Source organism: Pseudorasbora parva, chromosome 5 (genome assembly GCF_024679245.1).
Source record: "Pseudorasbora parva isolate DD20220531a chromosome 5, ASM2467924v1, whole genome shotgun sequence".
NCBI lineage: Eukaryota > Metazoa > Chordata > Actinopteri > Cypriniformes > Gobionidae > Pseudorasbora > Pseudorasbora parva.
This window is the reverse complement of record NC_090176.1, coordinates 21,999,086-22,019,348: the sequence shown is the minus strand read 5'-3', so window position 1 is coordinate 22,019,348 and position 20,263 is coordinate 21,999,086. Positions and strand designations below refer to the sequence as shown.

At 39.0% G+C, this 20,263-nt stretch overlaps 1 protein-coding gene across 4 annotated transcripts in view; it reads right to left on the bottom strand.

Moving 5' to 3' along the window:
* Positions 1–20,263, bottom strand: part of pard3bb (par-3 family cell polarity regulator beta b) — a 460,252-nt gene that overhangs the window by 318,198 nt on the left and 121,791 nt on the right. The gene's annotated exons all lie outside the window — the stretch shown is intronic.

Genomic DNA, 20,263 nt, shown 5'->3' with positions numbered 1-20,263 from the left:
TTTGGGAGTGGCCTCGTAGGGCAGCGAAGCATTCTGGGAATTGTTGTCTTTCATCCCCATGAGACAAAAATACATTTTCTGTCTTGTCTCAGTCTAGAAGGAACCCATTTAAATACATGACCCAGAATGACCCAGTTTAAAGAATGACCCAGTTTAAATACAGATTCATCTTCCCATCGCTGAAGTACTCCTTTAACATAAACACTAATGTGGCTCGGGACAGGTGATCAGTGTTGCATCGCCAGAAAAGGGAACTCAATTTGCTGCACGAGCCGGTGGGCAGGGCTACAGAAGCAGCGTACACATCTATCTGTAGAGGCGGCGTTGTACCCTTCTGATACGTCACTAGGGCTGTAACGATACACCAAACCCACGATTCGGTTCGTATCACGATTTTTGACCCACGGTACGATACAAACCTCGATATGGGGGGGAAACAAAACAGTTCAAAAGATATTTTGAGGGGAAAAAAATAATCTATCAGTGTGTCTCCGGCATCTGCATGTTGGTTGTGTTGCCGGCCAGTTGGGGACGCTTCTTGAAACACTTACGGCAAATTGTGTGGGTCTTGTCAACTACACGATTGCCATCCTTGTTCTCCACCAGGTAGCCGAAATGTTGCCATACTGCTGACTTAAAAATTGGATCTGGACAGGAAGGATAATTCTGGGAGTTGGAAGGGGTGTGTCGCGATTCTGCCTTCTCACATCGCGATATAGGTTCATGGACCTGCATATTGCGATTTCGATTTCATATCGCATATCGTTACAGCCCTATACGTCACTGATTTGAGAGCTCTCGTTTTCTGGCCCTTGTGTGTATAAAAGCTTTTCTTTTACTAAGGAAGTTTTCAGCTCCGAAAATTGCAGGATATTCTATATTACAACGACCTTTTATACATCAAAGGATCAAGGGAAAGCTGATTTCTCAATTCATCACCCCATTAAGTGAATGTAAATAGCTCTTAAAGTGACAGCAGCCTATTCCTAAAATTGAATGTAAAATGTAATCAAACAACAAAAGACAATAAATCACTCATGCTCTTTACTGAATAACTTTTGCAACTTTAATAAAGATTAATCTAGATGTTTCATGGCTGGTAAAAACATTTTTTTGTCCCCGGCCATAGGCCAAGTTAAGTTTAGTTTATATATTTAAGTACTCAGTAATAGTAATTAATTGCATGTACTTACTATGGGGTTAGGTTTAGGTTTTTAGGTTTAGAGTTAGCTGTATGTAATTATAGATAATGTACTGTTATTACAACATTAAGTACATGTAACGTATAACAAGGACACTCTAAAATATGTGTTACCCAACAAAATTGCATACAGTTGGTTCAGAAAATATTCACACTTGAATTGTTCACTCTGTTCTATTGCAGCTATTTGCAAAAATCATTTAAGTTCTTTTTTTTCTCATTAATGCACACACAGCACCCCATATTGACAGAAAAAAAAACAGAAATGTTGACATGTTTTCAGATTCATAAAAAAGTCCTAAAAATGCAGACCCTTTGCTGTGACACTACAAATGGTTGCAATCGAGGGAAAGAAAAATGTGGCCAAGTACAGGGATATCCTGGACGAAAACCTTCTCCAGAGTGCTCAAGACCTCAGACTGGGCTGAAGGTTCAACTTCCAACAAGGCAATGACCCTAAGCACACAGCTAAAATAACAAAGGAGTGGCTTCACAACAACTCCATGACTGTTCTTGAATGGCCCAGCCAGAGCCCTGACTTCAACCCAATTGAGCATCTCTGGAGAGACTTGAAAATGGCTGTCCACCAACGTTTACCATCCAACCTTACAGAACTGGAGAGGATCTGCAAGGAGGAATGGCAGAGGATCCCCAAATCCAGGTGTAAAAAAAACTTGTTGCATCTTTCCCAAAAAGACTCATGACTGTATTAGATCAAAAGGGTGCTTCTACTAAATACTGAGCAAAGGGTCTGAATACTTAGGACCATGTGTAGTAATACTTTCCAATACTATCCGTACCCACTGTAAACAACAGCAAAAAAACAGAAGTGTGATTTCAGTATCTATTTTTATGAGTAAAAAATAAAATAATGAAAACAACTATTTTAAAACAACTTTACATATCTTGAAAAAATCAACACATATGGTGGAAGATGGTGGAAGAACCAAATATGCCTTTTTGACACACGTTCACAGACCAACATTTAAAAAGCGCAGATGGGACGCAAGAACACATACTTTATGAACACCCCTAAAAAAACACTTACAAAGAACATAAAGAAGGAAAATACATTTAATGGTAAAATAAACAGGCAATAAATGCAAATGTGAGCTAATGACGAGCAAAACGAGTCTCCTTTATGTTTCCTTATGAAAAACAGCCACATAATAGGACGTTATTTTACTTGCCAACCGGTTGCAAGGGCTCAAGGGAGGAATTTCGTCTGACAGAAATGGCTGCTGATTTGAGCATTAAAAGACCATTAGAGCGGATGTGCCAGAACTGATGAATTTCTCTCAAGAAAAATACCAAATTTATCTCATGTCAGGGTTTGAGGATGATCATTAGTCATGTAGCTGCTTTTACCAGCGCATGTGTGTGTGTGTGTGTCGCATTATGTCTGACAGTAATTACAAATATGTGCCACGTATGTGTGTAAATGCGGTTTGTAACAGGATAATGACTTGCACAAGGAATATCAACGTGTGTGTGTCCAATGAAATGCAATAATTAATTGTATGTGGCATTTCAGGCTTCACTTGGATGGCTATGTTTATACCGGAGACATCATTTAGCAGATGTTTGTGCCAAGCTTATCTGATTCTGTGCACACCAAAATAGGCATTAATGAGAACAACTGTAACAAACAGTGTGAAAAAAGTTGCTTTAAATCAATCGAGAGGTGTCTACTGACCACAGTAGTAATATAGTATGTAGTTTTGGGCCGGGGCGGTGGGGGTGACGTCCATAGGGAGGGCCGGTCACTCAGACATATCGAGCAGCAGAAATGCATCATGCTGCCCTTCAGCTCTGACAGAAAGTGTGGCAGGGGTCAGCATGAGCAGAAAGCCCTAATGTACTTGCCTGTAACCTCTGACCCCATTAGCACCTGTCAATCAAACCCCTGCTTCTCAAAGCGGTCCTTTAGAAAGCCAAAAGTGTGATTTAAGGAATGAGGTCAGGAGCTTTGAGAAGAAAGGATCAGGATGTTTAATATACCACGCGGGCAGCCAAATAACGCTTCATTTTCTTTCACATACAGAAGCCAGAATTCTCTGTATATGGAGAGTCATAACCTGAAATAAGTGTTATTTTGTGATAATATTCAATCATTACGTTGGGCACTTGTATCACTATTTTTGATGTGTGCATTCAAATAACTTCACTAAAAATTAGAGATGCACCAATTGACCGGATAGGGATTGGATTCGGACAATTTTCCTTATGATCGCCCCGGACCGGTAACCAGGCCTGTCAGTCTTGTGTCTTTCCGATTCCAAGGCCAGTTTTTATTACCAGCAACATGCTCAATCATATCAGCTGTGCGTTCTCTGTCTCTTCTCTTTGACAGCGAAGTGACACGCATCCGCATCCGCATCCTCTCGCTCACTTGTCTCATTCGCTCCAGTTAAGTAGTGCTTGTATTGCACAATTTTCAGTTTTGCAATCACACAAAAAACGTACAACACAAAAGAAGAACACAAGCCGCCACTCAAACAGATTGTGAGTCGTGCAAGTACCAAAATGAGTGGCTCACTGTGCTTAAATGGTCAAATACCTACAAAATGATGTCAAAATCCCAGTCAGTTTTGGAACATATATATAGTTGAGAAAGATAACGCATGTTATGTAACGGTATTTTGGGTCCGTGCATAAACTCTTAAGGTGACAGCAGCCTAAAAACCTGCTGATGTCTGTCATGTTAATCAAAGAACAAAAGATAAAGAAAATCACTCTGCTCATGACTGAATAAGTTGTATAACATTAATTGTAAACATTAATCTGTATTTATTTATCCAGTGATTTAAAAAAAAAAAAACATTTGATTACACCGTAAAAAAAAAAAAAAAAAAAATCAGGTCTCCAATCGAAAATGATCAAGTGACTGTTCACATCTACATTTTTCAGTTAGCCGAACATAATTTCTGTGAATTAAATTGCATCAATTCACAGATTTTCAATTCGGCCAACTGAAAAACTTTGCGTTGAAGAAAAGATTTTGTTTGTATACGCTGTCAATTATAGCTCTAAGACAATGGGAACTGGCAAAAATCAGTATTGGAAAGTCACACTTACAAACAGTGTTGGTGTAGCTAGTTAATTTAATTACTTTTCGCTTGAAAAAGTTAAGTACGGGATTACCCTTATTTTTTGTGTCATTTAATTACAGTTACTTCACAAGTAATTGAACTAAATACATTGTATAGACACATAGATAATACAATAGTGGAATTAACATCAAAACTTTAAAAATGCATGTTTTTATCCATCCACAGTTAATAATAATAATTTATGTAGTTTTATATTTATATTTTGTATTTGAATCAATTAAAAGAGCTGCTTCATGTCTATCCTTGAATCACTTAACTAGTCGAGGTTGATATAGGATTTAGAAAGTAATTAGTAATTAAATACTTTTAGGAGAGAGTAATTTGTACATTGATCTAATTACACTATTGAGGATGTAATTAGTAACTAGTAATTAATTACTTTTTTAAAGTAACTTACCAAACACTGCTTACAAAAAAAGAAAAAAAAAACGTAATCGGCCAAGAAAATTGCAATCGGTGCATCTAAAATATACAAAAAAGGCGGCACCCAAAAATCTATGTATTAAAATATACATTTCGAACTGAAGGTTTTTGTCGTTATTTGAGAACGCTCAGAACTCATGAAAGTAAATGTTAAAAACACTGCTTACTTCACAATATAGCAGCAGCAAAACAATCTTAACTTATAATATTCAAATGTAGTTTGGTGCACTTTTTGCAGTAAAAAAGCCTGGATGCAGGCATGAATGTCTTTTTTTACTTTACCATACACCCTTTGTAACAAACACTGGGTTTGAAAATAGAGGTTAAGGCACTAAATAAACTACTGCATGTTAAATGTGTCTTCAAGCGTTAACCCAGGCACTGAAGAGACAACAAGCATTAACTCTTCATCCTCCTGAAAGCTGCCATAACCAGCATGTGCAGTTATGTCAAACGCCTACTTTCATAAACGAGGCACCACAAACAATTAACCGAGCAGTGACAACTGATGGCTTGTTCCCTTGTTAATACGCACGAAACATCTTTTTAATGGCCACGCAGAAGGTACATAAACACCCACCACAAAAAAAGAAAGGGAAAAAAGAAAATGAAAACAAGAGTGCGCCTGTGATTCATTCTCCTCTCATTTTTAATGATTAGTTTGTGCCGTTCGAGTCACGGTTTGGTGCTGTTGCTAATTAAAGAACAAAAGCATTAATCTAGCGGCTGACTGATGATCTGATGAGCATGTCACCAGTTTTATTTGCTCGTAGTGCCTGATCTCCTCACGTTGACCCATGTCTAATGAATAACACGGACGGAGCTGGCAGTAATGGAACGGTGCCGAACAAAGAGACCGCGACAACCTTGGTAGAGCCAAGAGGGGAAGCAAACACACCGGAGGGGATGATGGGATACGTACCACATGCTGAGAGGGTTATGAGAGTTTGCTCATCTATATATGCGTTTCATCGTTTTAACCAAGGCAAACATCACATTCCTGTCTTCTAAATGGAGACATCTGTTCCCATTACTCATTCGAGCTGATGATGGTTATCAGCCTATGAGCAGCACCGTTTCAAATGTACGTTTACATTATTACACTCAATGCAGCTCTGTTGGGCTTCAGCTCTGGACTAGACATTTAAAGGTTTAGTTCACCCAAAAATGAAATTGATGTCATTAAAGACTCACCCTAATGTCGTTCCACACCCGTAAGACTTCCGTTCATCTTCAGAACACAGTTTAAGATATTTTATATTTAGTCCAAGAGTATATGCAAGTGTATGCACACTATAATGTCCAGAAAGGGAATAAAAACATCATCACAGTAGTCCATATGAGACATTAGTTAGTTCATTAGAATCTCTTGAAGCATCGAAAATACATTTTGGTCCAAAAATAACAAAAACTACGGCTTTATTCAGCATTGTCTTCTCTTCCGCATTTGTTTTCAATCCTCAAATAAAGATTCAGACGGTTATAAATCAGCGTATTGATTCATTATTCGGATCACGTGTCAAACTGCTAAAATCACGTGACACTGGTGATCCGAATCATGAATAAATACACTGATTCACAACCGTTCAAATCTTTATTTGACTATTGAAAACCAAACTGGAAGAGAAGGCAATGCTGAAAAACATCGTAGTTTTGTGATTTTTGGACCAAAATGTATTTTCGATGCTTCAAGAGATTCTAATGAACTAACTGATGTCTCATATGGACTACTTTGATGATGTTTTTATTCCCTTCCTGGACATGGACAGTATAGTGTGCATACACTTGCATACGCTCCCGGACTAAATTGACTTAAACTGTGTTCCGAAGATGAACGGAGGTCTTACGGGTGTGGAACGGCATTAGGATCATTAATAACAAATTTAATTTGTGGGTGAATTAACTCTTTAACTACATGAATGGCCTTCTTGGAATTTGGGAAAACCAATGCAGACGTATTGAAATTCAAATCAAACATGCACGTCAAGTCATCTGAATTACACTGACAAAAATGTACCAAAGTGTTACCATGTTTTTGGACATTTTACCCTGATATTCTTCCCCAAAATCATTGCTGTTCCAAACCCTTTAAAACTTTTAGTCATCTTCAAAACACAAAATAAGATATTTTTAATGAAAACAGAGATGTGCCTGTGCCTCTATTAAAGGTCTTCAAAGTTTCATCAAAAATGTCAAAAGTTCACACATGATAAAAGTGGTTGAAAAGTGGTAGAAGTGGTTGAAGTGTTCATATTTAAGATTTTTTTCTTTTTTTATAGATGAACATTGATCAATGCAAATACATAGAGCACAAAAAATATGGTAGACATAAGCTTAAACATGCTTGCTTGATGTGTTTGACATTGGCTTTAAATTAATGTTTTGAAGCATCAAAGTTTGGGGGAAATGACTTTGAATATAGGGAAATCTCTCAAGTTTCATTTCATCAAAAAGAACAAAGTCTTATGGTTTTGGAACAACATGAGTAAATGATGATAGACTTTAGATTTTTTGGGTGAAATTCAATTGAAGGCTATTGAAGTAGCATGGTATCTGACCGTCAAAGTGCCATGTTATTGCTGCACAGTCGAAGTCTGTTCCTAACAGAAGGCATTTGAAATAATTAGGCTTCGACATACTTGGATTATATGGAACACTTTTATAGTGCTTATCTGTCCTTTTTGTATGTAGAATGTCATTGTGTGTACATTTCACAGATGAAGAAAAAATACGAGGAATAGGCTATAACAATGACAAAATGACTACGTAATCGTGAGTGACAACATTTTCATTTCAGGTAAACTATTCCTTTAAAAGACACAAAAGGATTTAAACCTTATTCTGTGTGACAAAGAAGAGTCAAGGATCAAAGTTTACAAGCTTTGTCTGGTTATTTGTCTATTCCCATCGACACAGCAGGTGAACCACGAGCAAAGGCGGAAAGTACCTCTGTCAACAATATATAACCGATTCCTCACAGGAACACACACTCAAACTTCCCCCACAGGAAGAGAGGCATCGCTGCTCTAACAAGTGATACATTTAAAGTATCACTTCTTGGTGACTATTAAACCCAGTGGGTTCAAGATACAAAAAATACTCCCAGAGCAATTAGCAGGCACTGAGATCCTCCCAGAGGGCGACTGTTCTAATGATGGCAGGACAGACAAATAAACATGCATGTGACAGATCACAGACCAGAAAAAGCTTACAGAAGACATGAAACAACAGCCTTAAAAATTGTTATGTACAATAGAATAAATACCATTTTGGTAAAGGCACTATTGCAAAATATAGGTTTAAAAACAACACTTGAACACCCTTTTGTTTTGTTTTTTATTAATTAATTAACGAACAGCTGACTTGCACAGCTCTCTGGAATACTTGATTATGATTGGTCAATCACTGCTTTCAGTGACCAGATATTTGCTAATTATTACAATTGTCCATGACAACACTATATAAACCGGTCAGGCATAAAATTATGACGACGACAACACTATGATTATGATACTGTGTTGGTACCCCTTTTGCTGCTAAAAACACCCCTGACCCGTTGAGGCTTAAACTCCACTAGACCTCTGAAGGTGTACTGTGGTATCTTGCACCAAGATGTTAGCAGCAGATCCTTTAAGTCCTGTAAGTTGTTAGGCGGGGCCTTCGTAGATTTGACTGGTTTGTTCAGCACATTTGGAAACCAAGTCAACACCTCAAACTCGTTGTTGTGCTCCTCAAACCCTTCCTGAACCATTTTGCTTTGTGGCAGGGTGCATTATCTTGCTGAAAGAGGCTACAGTCATCAGGGAATACCCAGCCATCCATGTGATGTAAAGGAAACTATGATTCATCAGACCAGGCCACATTCGTCCTTTGCTCCATGGTCCAGTTCTGATGCTTACAAGCCCACTGTTGGCGCTTTCAGCAGTAAACAGGGGTCAGCATGAACACCCTGACTGGTCTGCAGCTATGCAGCCCCATACGCAACAAACGGCGTTGCACTGTGTATTCTGACACCTTTCTATCACAACCACCATTGACTTCTTGAGAAACTTGAGCTACAATAGCTCGTCTGTTTGAACGGACCACACGTGCTAGCCTTCGCTCCCCACGTGTATCAATGAGCCTTGGCCGCCCATGACCATGTCACCGGTTCACCACTGATCCTTCCTTGGAACACTTATCTTATTAAAGATACTGACCACTGCAGACCGGGAACACCCCACAAGAGCTGCAGCTTTAGAAAGATGCTCTGACAGTCATCTAGCCATCACAATTTGGCTCTTGTCAAACTCCCTCAAATCCTTATGCTTAGCCATTTTTCCTGCTTCTAACACATTAACTTTGAGGACAAAATGTACACTTGCTGCCTAATATATCCCACCCACTAACAGGTGCTGTGATAAAGAAATAATCAATGTATTCATGTATTTTTGAAACTGGAAACGGGTTAGTTTTAAAGAGAAAAGGGGGGCGTAGGTTTTAAGCTGGGTAATGTACTGGATATTTAGTGGTAATTAAACTTCCATTAGTTAAAGACGACCACCTAAACGGTGGAATAAAATGGCAATAATTATCCAAAAGAATTGGTGCGTCCAAACTAATTACATCTCAAAATCCCTTGAAATAATGGCCTGCGAAAACTCAAATAGAGTCTGTGGGGATTTTTGGATCACTGACACCCACCAATTTGACTTAAGATCTTTTTAAATGGGCTAGTTCAGCACTTCTTTTGTCTTTGGAGAGGGAAGTGTATTTTTCTGAAAAGTTTCAAATATCTGCCCATGTCCTCAGTGGGAGGTGAGGGCAAACCCAAGGGCCATTGCTCTCTCTTTTCCAACCACTTACTTCTGCCGAAAAGGGCAAGTGACAATCTGAACAATTACACAGGACTATTACCTCAATCAGGTATAGAGTACTGTGGACTCTCTCTTTCTCTGTCCCTCTCTAGTGGTTTGCAGTTGAAGGGTGCAACTCTCAGTGCATTAGTGAGCTCTAACCCTGTCATTTCTCAGACACACTCGCTGATTATGAACACGCTGCATGTTCTTGCAGCCAGGAGGAGAAACACGCTGAGAAGACAGGTCTAGGAGAGAAGACGAAAGAGAGAGGTGGAGATGGTTGAGGGACCATGAAGAAGAATGGTAGGTCAAAGAGACAGAAATGCCTCCAAAACATAGTGAGCAGCATTTTAATATTGTGTGCCATTCAGAAACAAAATTCAAAATGCCTTTGAAATAGCAATTAATTATCTGACCAGGGTTATTACAGTTAATGAAAACCATCAAAGAAAAAAAAAAAATGTTATTGGAAATAAAACCTGTAACAACTAGGGATGTCAATGGATTCATATTTTTGCATACTCATTATGAAATCAAGCATGCATCATTTATCTTGTTTAATGCATTTATATTTTGTGTTTTTTTCTATGCAGATCGATCTTTTTAGAACTTGTTTACGTTTTAGACACGTCAAGTTGCAATGCTGAACAGGACAAAAAAATAGGCAAAAAAATATATAAAATACGCAAAAACAATTAATTATAAATAAACCAACCGCCCTGACTTAGGCCGTGTGTCCACCAAAGCGTTTTTTCACGCTGCTGGCTGGCGTTTTCAGATGTTTTCAATGAGAGCGCCGCGTTTTTAGAACGCCTGGAGCACAACGAGGCGCTGAGCGAGTATTTCACGCTCAAGCGCTGAGCGCTCAGCGTTTTTTACTGGTCGCCGAGAGTTAAAGAATGTTCAACTTTGAGTAAAACGCAGCGCTCATCACTGTCACTCTTCACTCAGCCGTCCAATCACAGTGGAGGAGGGGCGGGACTAATACTACACAGACCAACTGCCACATTTTAGGATGCGTGTCGCGTGTCTTCATCAGATGAAAACAAGTAATAATAATGTAACAAAATGATTTAAAACAAAAGCCAGAGCAAATACTTTACATTGGATCTGCAGCTTTATATATAATCAATACAGAAACAAACTACCTGTGAAATTAGTAAGACTTCAGTGGATTTTCCGTATCATAACTAAAGACTGTAAAAGATAACAAGCAAAGAGTCTCAACTGAAGAAAAAAACCCGCTGCCTGCCAAAACGCTCTCAAGTGCTCACAGCGAGGCATTTTCAGCAGAGCGCCTAGCGTTTTCTCCTGGCTAAAAATGCTTTGGTGGACATGGCCTTAACCTACTATAGTACAAGGATCTTGTGTGTATATAATTATACATAATAATTATACAAAGTACACATATATAATATGCAAACACAAACTTTTATTTTGGATGCAATTAATCGTTATTAACCGTTTGATAGCATTACTACACTGATCAGGCATAACATTATGACCACCTTCCTAATATTGTGTTGGTTCCAATTTTGCTTGCAAAACAGCCCTGACCCGTTGAGGCATGGACTCCACTAGGCCCCTGAAGGTGTGCTATGGTATCTGTCACCAAGATGTTAGCAGCAGGTCCTTTAAGTCCTGTAAGTTGCGAGGTGTGGCCTCCATGGATTGGATTTGTTTCTTAAGCACCTCCCACAGATGCTCGATTGGATTGAGATCTGAGACATTTAGTGGCTAACTCAACACCTCAAACTTGTTGTTGTGCTCCTTAAACCATTCCTGAACTATTTTTCTTTATGGCAGAGCGCATTATCCTGCTGAAAGAAGAGGCCACAGCCACCAGGGAATACCATTTCCATGAAAGGGTGTATATGGTCAGCAACAATGCTTAGGTAGATTGTACATGTCAAAGTAACATCCACATGGACGGCAGGACCCAAGGTTTCCCAGCAGAACTTTGCCCAAAGTATCAAACTGCCCCCGCCGGCTTGCCTTCTTCCCCATAGTGCATCCTGGTGCCATATGTTCCCCAGGTAAGCATTGCTCACACACCAAGCTATTCACCTGTGCAACAAACTGTGATGCACTGTTTATTCTGACACCTTTCTCTCAGAACCAGCATTAACTTCTTGAGCAATTTGAGCTACAATAGCTTGTCTGTTTGATCAGACCACACGGGCCAGCCTTCACTTCCCACGTGCATCAGTGAGCCTTAGCCACCCATGACCCTGTCGCTGGTTCACCACTGTTCCTTCCTTGGGTTACTTTTGATAGATACGGACCACTGCAGACCGAGAACATCCCACAAGAGCTGCAAGTATCTGGCAATAAAATAGCTGAATTTGAACTAAACTTTAATAGTATGCAGAAGGAAATAGAAATACAAAATTGTAGTAAGTGTAGCATTTTGTAACAATTAATGCATTTTTTTATGAATTACCTATACTCATCACATTAAAGAAACTGTATGTAAGAAATGTATTTCAATGAATCATAAAAATGGCCCTGATATGTCGCTAGACAATAAGAAATCATGTTAATCTCAAATACTTACATCACTGACAACAGTAGTCCGGCCAGGATATTGTCATTTAAAAGTTGTTGTTGCAGCCCTCAACTGATGTTGATGTTGACATGTTGTGTTTTGGCCTGAAGCTCCACCCTCCCCCCATCTACCAATCACAAAGTCAGTAGTGTTTGGGCATCCGGGTTGCCAACTCTGCTCTATTTACCACAGCTGCAGATCTACAAACGTTCCTGCTGATCCTGCAGCCGATCTGGCAACCTCGAGTCAGGGGGAGGGGGAGAGGGGATACACCGCTCTACAGTCATTTGAAAATGACTGCAGTACCAGTTTTGGCCACAATCGTACGTACACTTCCGTTAAATAACATTATAAGAGAATTACTAAAATTGCTTCTCATGACAGGATTTCTTCTTTTAAACCACATTTATTCATAACCATACAATATACTGTTTCATTAACTTTCAGCCATTGAGAGATGTCTGTGAATAATGCCTCAGAAGCTTATTGCAGAATTAAATTAATGCACATCCACTGAATAGAAAAACGAACTAACTTGGCAATACCCTTGATAAAAGAGTAGATTTATTGAGAGTAGAGATTAGGGCAGACAATACCTGATTTAAAAATAGGTATACATTAAGTCCACAATATCAGCTATACATAGTGGACAGACAGTGCAATGAAGGTTGAATTACAGTGCCAAAATGTGAACTTTACATAACATTAAGCTCTATGATTTCTAAAGATCAAGAAAAGTGTTAGTATGCTCTAAAACTCTAAATAGCAAACGGCAGAGATTGTGTTAAATTCAGTAGCTACTGCGTGTTTAACACGTAGGCACAGTTTGTTAACTTGGGAATGACGAAAACGAGGAGTGAAAAATCCCAGTAATGGTCTCCTGCCACATTTCTTAGGTTTCTTTGTTCAGGTTCCCTCTCTTTCTGTCACACACAAACACATATCTCCTCCAGCTGTACATAAGCCTTCATCAATGAAAAGTGCCAGTTTAATTACACCCAATAGACTGAAAGAGAGTGAGGGAGAGGGAGAAAGCGAGACAGAGAAATTGATGTTAATTGGGGGTTTGAGAATGAGAGGCTGTTGGATTAAAAGCAGAGCCGTTTTAATTTGAGATCATGTATCCCTTTTGAGTGTCATTTTAAAGAAGCATGTGAGAGAACAGAGAGTGTGCGAGAGTTCACACTACAGACAGGAGTCTAAGACAGCGAAAGGCCACGCTAATCAGGCACAAGTCAGGCGGTGACGTCACAAGTCATCTCAAAAACACACGCAAACACACTCATCTTTATGCAAATGCATGCTAGGATAAAAAACACACTCAACCACAAACACACTGATGAAGCACTGAGCAGTATTACAAGTTTATACATGTGAAAGTAATGTGTAACTGTATTTTATTTTATTTTATCCTTTAATTTCATCCCCCGCAGGCTGGTATAACATAAATAAAAAAAAGCTGTGCCCGGTCACTTAAAGGGATAGTTTACAACAATAAAAATGTTATTATCATTTACTTACCCTAAAATAGTTGTAAACCTGTATGAGTTTCTGTTGAACACAAAATAATATATTCTGAAGAATGTTGGTAAACAAACCCCTAAAGGTCCCTATTGACTTCCATAGTATGAATAAAAAAATACTATGAAAGTCAGTGGGGTTATCAATATTCTTCAAAATATATTATTTTGTGTTCAACAGAAGAAAGTTTAGTTCATGTTTCAACTCATACACTATAATGCCAAAAGTATTGGTACATGCTTCCAAATCATTGAATTGAGGTGTTTCAATCACTTCCATGGCCAAAAGTGTATAAAATCAAGCACCTAGGCATGCAGGCACCTATAAACAATTGTGAAAGAATGGGTCGCTCTCAGGAGCTCAGTGAATTCAAGCGTGGTATTGGGATAGTTTGCCAGCAGTGCAATAGTCCATTAGTGAAATTTCCTCACTACTAAATATTCCACGGTCAACTGTTAGTGGTATTATAACAAAGTGAAAGCAATTGGGAACAACAGCAACTCAGCTACAAATTGGTAGGTCACATAAAATCATAAAAGAGAGGGGTCAGCTTATGCTGAGGTGCACAGTGTGCAGAAATTGCCAGATTTCTGCAGTCAACAGATAAAGACCTTCAAACTTCACGTGGCCTTTAGATTATCTCAAGTACAGAGTGTAGAGAGCTTCATGGAATGGGTTTCCATGGCCGAGCAGCTGTATCCAAGCCTTACATCAAGTGCAATGCAAAGCGACAGATGCAGTGGTATAAAACATGCCACTGGACTCTAGAGTAGTGGAGACATGTTCTCTGGAGTGAGGAATTATGCTTCTCTGTCAGGCAAACTAATGGCCAGGAGAACAGTAATTGCCTGACTGCATTATGCCAAGTGTAAAGTTAGGTGGAGGGGGAATATGGTGTGGGGTTGATTTTCAGGGTTTGGGCTTGTCGCCTTAGTTCCAATGAAAGGAACTCTTAATGCTTCAGCATACCAAGACATTTTGGACAATTTCATGCTCCCAACTTTGTGGGAACAGTTTGGGGATTACTCCTTCCTGTTCCAACATGACTGCTTCCATGAAGACATGGATGACCGAGTTTGGTGTGGTGGAACTTGACTGGCCTGCAGACAAGTCTTCAAAATGATAGAACACCTTTAGGATGAATTAGAGCGGAGAATCCGAGCCAGGGTTTCTTATCCAACGTTCTAGAAGAATGGTAAAAAATGCCCATAAATACACTCCTAAACCCTGTGGAAAGCTTTCCCAGAAGATTGGGCCAGCTCCATATTAAACCCTAAAGATTAAGAATGGGATGTCATTAAAGTCAATGTGGATGTAAAGGCAGGCATCCCAAAACGTGGCAATATAGTTTAGTTTTTTTTTTTTTTTTTTTTAAACTTGAGGGTGAGTAAATAATGACAGATTTTGGCTTGGATCAGATCTTGGCTAAAATAAACTCTATTTTGATCCTTTGTGTTATTAATTAACAAAACAAAAATTAAAGTAAAATAAAAAGGTGTGTGTTATCCAGCGGACACTGGAAGACTTCTGTGCCACTATGATATATGATCCCCAACAAGTGAACACACAGATCCCAGACGTGAGGTGTGTGCTGCCGACTGACCCTCTCGGAAACACTGAGCTGGCCAGTGGGACTGCAGGGTGAGGTCCCTGGGTTCACACTCGGACCACCAACATAACAACCAACAAATATAAAAACAAATCCACATATCTAATTGGTTCTTAAGGGACATTAATGTTCAGCAGGTATAAAAATAGACTAGGACACACAGGACAAATATATCCCAGCAGAATCTCTGTCTCTCAGGGCTAATACCTGTAGAAATGTATTTGCAAGCGACAGTTTCCAAGGTTACAAACCTTATCTGCTGTCTCCATCCTCTGGAGTTCTGATTTTAAATTGAAAACTATGATTTGTACAGTGGATTTAGATAATAATATGAAAAATAAAGCTATATGGTTTATGTTTCATATGCTGCCGTGAATGAAGCATTAGTCCGGAATGAATACTCTACAAAATAGCCTCAGATGACCAGAAGCTACCAGATTCTGACTGATTGGTGTGTTTAAATTATTTGCAAGTTTGTGAACAGTCTTAAACCTTTGTAAGATAGTCAGTGCTTGTCTGAGAAATTTAAAAGCAAGTAAACACTGCAAGACTATCCTCTATGTGCCTGTTTAGATAGCTACCCGATTGTGAAAAGATCAGGTGCAGATGCCCTTCAAAATGCTTTCGAGAAGGATTTCAACCCGAGCACTCAAACCACTTGCATATATTGCAGAAATTGAATATTGTATTTATATTTTATGCCATTTTGTGGCAACTATAAATGGAACAGTTTTAACAAATCAGTTCCGAATCACTACCCGATCAGTAAAAGCACATGAAGTGGCCCGGTGTAAACAGGCCATATGTTGGATTCAAGAGGTTTTTTTCTTACAAAGAGATTCAAAGATATTAAACTGGTAGAAAACCACTCTACTAGCCTGCCCACTGGGACCAAACCACAGTTTGAAACAACAAGATTAGAAATGAAGTATTGCTAAGCAAAATGTACCCAACAATTTATATAAGGCATTTCTGAATGACCTACAGTTCAGTTTGTGGTTATATTTTATTTTAAGGTGTCTGTGTTACAGTGTAATAATATATTTAAGTACTGAGTATTAATAATAAACTACATGTACTTACTATTATATGTTCCCTGTGTCTTTGGACTTTTTTGTTATTTATTGTTTCTGTGCCATGTTTGTATTCCTTTGTAGTTTTCATTTTGATTAGTCCCTGATTGTTCCCTGGTGTATCTTGTTAGTCTCATTACCCTTTGTATACAGCCTTTGGGTGTGTCTCAGTCAGCTTCCTAGTTCAGTAGCCAGGGCACTGATCAGGGAGTCGGCCATTTTAAGGTCTGTCTCAATCACAGAATCCTTCTAGTGCGCTGAAATGTTCACTCCCTAAAAAGTCCCACAATGTCCTGCAAAATCCAGGGTGTATCGATGGTCACTATGCGTGAAACTCAAATCACGGTGAGCCAACTTGCTACACATAACGACGATAATGACACACGATATGTGCTTTTAAAAACTGAAACCATTATTTTACATCGTAAGACAGGTAATTAACACAATCTAGCTAACATTAATAATGTATATATGTATATGCGTTTCTGGCAAATAAAACCGGAAACCGAGGGTAATGCAGATATGACGCAATTGACAGGCGACTCCCTCAGACGCTATATGCTGAGACGTCCCGGCTCCTTGGTTAAAATAGCAATTCTCTCACAATTTACAAATAAGTTGGGATACTGTAAGAACTCAACTGAACAAAATGTATAACACTGGCCTAGTGGATATTTTGGGATATTTTACTGCAAAAATACTGCATAGTGCACCTTTAAGGTTAGTTGCATGAAATTATGCACAATGTAAAGTAAATGCTAAGTTGCAACACTTTTTTTTGTTGTTTACTAATTCTGTACAACTGCCATATGTAGGCACACAACCATTCAAAAAATGTGGGTCAGTAAGACTTTTCAAAATGTTTTTGAAGGAAAGGTTGCGTTTATTTAATCAAAAATATAGTTTAAAAAACAGCAAATGTTGTGAAATATTTTTTTACAATTGCAAATTAGTGTCTTCTATTGGAATACATGCTCAGATAAAATGTATTCCTCTGACGACAAAGCTGTTTTTTCAGCAGCTATTACTCCAGTCTTCAGTGTCACATGATTCTTCATTTTCATAAAACATTATAAATGTCTTTACTGTCAGATTTGATCAATTTATGAAATAAAAAAATCTTACTGACCCCTTTCGTTTCCTTTGTTCATTCCCATTCAGGCTGGGGAAAAAAACCTGTGGTTGATCACTTAACATGTCAGATGATCGCTGTTGCAATGTGGACCTTTATGTTAATAGTCAAAATTCTAACAATGCAAGAATACCCTCTCCCACATCAGAACAAGTGCAAACAAGGCGAAACTGTGCAAGCAGCAGCCCACCATCTGGCCCAAATCTTTTTTTCCATATTCCACTGCACAACCTATTATCAATGTGTGTGTATCTGTGAGAGAGACATGCTTGTGTGTTTGACAGAAAGAGAGCAGAGAACCTCCATCTCTGATGTGCCACAGGTGCTGTAAGCCCTGCAGGAAATAAAGCTTCTTAAATACAATGAAAACACAGGAGTCAGCCAGCCGGCTGCTAAATGATATACAGACGATGAAGGAAGCGCTGAAGAAAGCACGGAGCAGCATAAGGGAAAAGGAAACGGCGGATGGCCGCAGGTGTGAGGGCACCCAAGAAAAATGCTTTAATGTGTAATGAATATCTAAGGAAGAAGGCCAAAACAACAAAGGGAAGACAACAAAGGTCTTGTGGACAGAGACCGTGGCCGAAGCACTGGGATCGGGTTGCAGGAAGGAAGAGTCTCTGTTTGGCAATGTTTGTGGAGCGTTCCGGAACACTGATAGAGGTGTGTGAGCGTGAGCACATTATACTCTTGAGGTTCCGCTGTCCGCTTCACATTCCTGTCACCGGGGAAGAGAGGGAGTTCCCTTAACCCTGCAGGGAGAGCTGGGGGTGAAAGACGCTTGGGGTCTTCCGACCCCAGAGGAAAGGGATAACCTCATCCATCTTGGTACTGAGGCTTTATCTGTCAGGTTGTGTTGAAGTTGGGTGTTGTGCTGCAGGTTTCCTGGCCGTCTGAGGGTGTGTAGACAAAAGGATCATTTCTCATCAGGCACATAAATTATCTGAAAGCCCCTCCATGCCACTTGATACTGCAGGAATGCCTCTACTCCGATCTCAGCTTATAACAGCCATGGAGAACAGAACCCTCAATAAATCATACACAGGACCTAGAACCACTCAGAGTAACAGAGAAAACACTAATTATTAAACAGCATGCTGTCGGCCACTTAAATCAGTCACTCAGCTACTACTACATGGAACCGCCTATTCACGCAGAGCGTGAAAGTTCAGTTTGACAAGACGTTAAAAAGAAAAGTGTACACTCAGACAAGTGTAAAAACTTACTTGGTGAAGAAGTAACCTTTTTGCAATTATTTATTTTATTATGATTATTATTATCATTATTTTTTTATTTTTTTATTAGTGAAAATAACGGAGAAAAAGATATACTGTAAGTCTTTTGAATTAACAGCTTCAAGAGAAACTGAGGGAGGTTGCCACTTGGTCACGTCAAAAATCAAACTTTAAATGGGTTGAAAACATGAAGACTGTGGGGTTTTTTGTGAGAGGTACAACCAGTATTTGGTCTCTATTTTTATGTAATGTTTATTTAAGGAACCACACACCACTGATAAGTAGGAATAACCAAACAACAGGACTTTTTATATATACTGTATCAAAATCGTATACAATATATATATAAGTAAAATCCATGTCAGGTACAGAGAAAGAAACAGAGTAAAGCAAAAAGAAACAAAATAGAAAGACAAATAATGAAATTCAGAGCGAGAATGAGGACAGACAGGAGTGAAAGAAAGAGAGGTGAAGTGCATTAAAGCCATCCACGATGCTCCAATAAAAGGCTCTGAATGAGCAGAGTGGTAATCATAAAAAACTCCATCTATTCTGAGCCAGTCCATTAAGCAGGCGGGGGGAGAGCGAGACAGTCCATTAAGCAGACCAGGGGGGAGAGAGAGCGTGTAAGAGAGAAACAAATGGCTATACTTCACTAACTCCACAAAGCTCCATAAATGCATTCAGCACACTGTAGCAATACAGCTCTGCTCATATGCCATTTCACCAGAACATTCGGGCTATTCTAGATGAGCATTTTATTGAAGGAGGAGGAGAAAAAAAAATTAACGAAAATGAATGAAAATGCAACAAAAGAGGAGGGATGCTTATAAAAGAACAAAATAGTGAATCAATGTCTCGCTGTTGGTTTCAGTCTGGAAGCCTTAATGGAAACCTTGAGACAAAGACCTTCTGCAAAATAACCAGCAACAACAACAACAAACAAAAAAAAAAGCCTTTTTCCTTTCTCATTAGGAATAAGTTACAATGCACTGAGACCCTTTCAGTTTAAGTATGTTTTCAGCTGAACATCGTTTTAAAGGTGATGAGTGTCAGGCAACCTAATTGAAAACAGCACCAAACACCAGTTGTGGCTTAGAAAACACACTGTAGCTTTTACATACAACATTATAATTATGTTGTAACATTTTCCAAGGTTAATGTGCATGTTCACCAATGTTTAATATATTTGGAAAAATTTCAGTGAATGCTACTGAAGACATGTTCCATAAGTAATCAATACCACACTAAAAAAAAAAACAGCTTAGACCAGTTTGGTTCCAACTGGTTGTTGTGTTGTAGATGGCTGGATAGCAAAACCCAGCACGAAAACAAAACATATATTATAAGATCAATAGGATGCAATGAGGTGCTTTTAACTGCTATATAAGCTGGACACCACCTGCATGTCTTGCTTAGCTTTTCTAGATGCTTCCAGCACGGTCCGACAGGTTGTATGGATTTATAGCAGCATACATTGATTGCATATTAGACATAATGGTGATCTGAAATAATAGTTTCCGGCTGTTACATTATTATGTGATGATGAGATCAGCATTCCCAATGTGCT